A 1,845-nucleotide genomic window follows, 5' to 3' on the forward strand; every position below is an offset into this window, starting at 1 on the left:
TGATATTTATAGATAGATTTTCATGTTTGTTTTGGCTCTCCTCTCCATGGTTCCATGTAATTTCATGAGTTGTCATCACCAATCTTGTACTTATTTTATGTGTTATTAGTCTTATGGTTTTAAGTAGTTTTTGCACACGACTTGATGATGATTGCGTATCCAATATGTAATTGCTTTATGAAATATTATACAGCACCACATGGTGCTATGGCCACCAATTTTTTGTTCCTCTGTGACTATCATGATTTGCATCACTAATTTACTACACGCGTTGCTATCTATTTTGCTATTTGTGTCGCAATTTGTGTCACTTTTACGAGGCAAATAGCGATGCACATAGCAACACAAATAGTGATTTTATCTCCAACAAATTTGTAGAGACGCATATACCAATGCTTTTAGCGATGACAGGGGGCAATGTTTTTACGAACATTTGTGTTGCTTTGAACATCGGTATGTTGCATGTATCTTGTAGTGGGTATCTATATACAATACCTAGATGGCATTATTGTGGTGAAAGGCAAGGAATTGTTGGTATGTAAGCTCTACAATAGCTTGTTTGGATTGAAATGTTCCCCAAGGGAATGCTATCATAAGTTCAATGCCTTCATGAGGTTTTAATACTAGTCTCCTATAGCAAGAAAGCGACTTTTTTGATAATGTGGACCCTCTACGAAAAATTCAATATCTCTTCAATGATGAAGATTTTGTAAAAATAATTTTACGAAAATGTGATTAGCACATGATATTAGTTGGAAAAAAATAGAAGGGGTCAAAATAAGCTAGGAAGTGCATATTTCTATGTCCATCTTTGAGACCATTTTCTTAGAAAATAAAAAACTTTTAGTGCTTTTAATTAAAACCATATCGAATATTTTATATTAAGCTAAAATTTCATGAAAAATTCTTTGATATGTATGACATACACATTATGAGAATTGGAATTAAATAAAAATTGTCAACTTTTTTTATAGTTCTAAATATCATTGTTGAGGGTTGCTTTGACAAATTTTGATGTACTTTTAATACTCCAATTTTTGTAGATAATGAATTTTCACTTGAAACTTGTTCCAAACCTTTTATTGTTCTATCCAATAATATTATCAATTTCTCATCCAATTTTTTAATTATATGCATATTTTATTTAAAATATAATCAAATATTACTTGAGCTAATTAAGCGGCTTGTACCCACTTTTGTGCAAACTACAAGAGTAGTGTAAAGGATACATTGGGAATGAGATCGATTACTTTTTTAAACACAAAAGGCTATGGACAGTAACCTTATGATCTTGATGCTTTGTGCTAGGAAGTCACTCATCTATGTGGATACATTGTAGAAAAGGTTGTATGAAAACTTTGGCATGATTCAGGACTTGGGGAATACTAGTCATATTCTTGACATGTGAATTATGTAGGACAGAGATTATAAGATTCTTTATGTATCTCAAAAGGAGCACATTAGGACTGTACTTGAGCATTTCAATATGGAGATAGAGAAGGATATCAATGTTCCATCATTGCCTCCATATTTGAAAGTTAGCTAAGAGGATAGCTATAAATCAAATGAGCAAAAGCTTAAAATAGCTATGGCACCTTATGTATTAGCTATTGGCACCTTAATGTCTGGTTATGGTTGCCATAGATCTAGACATTGCCTATGTAGTGGGAGTGGTCAGTAGATTTATGGAAAATCCTTGCAAGAAGCATTGGAAAGCAGTCAAGAGTATCATGAGATGCTTAAATGGCACTAGAGCTATGTGCACTTATCCTTGGATAGCAAAAAGTCAAGTGGATTATGTATCGCAATACTAATTGATGACATTGCTGGATTTGTAAGTGTCAT

The sequence above is a fragment of the Lygodium microphyllum genome, unplaced genomic scaffold, assembly GCF_053477565.2.
Source record: "Lygodium microphyllum isolate KBCC unplaced genomic scaffold, Lygodium_microphyllum_v1.1.10 scaffold_90, whole genome shotgun sequence".
Taxonomy (NCBI): domain Eukaryota; kingdom Viridiplantae; phylum Streptophyta; class Polypodiopsida; order Schizaeales; family Lygodiaceae; genus Lygodium; species Lygodium microphyllum.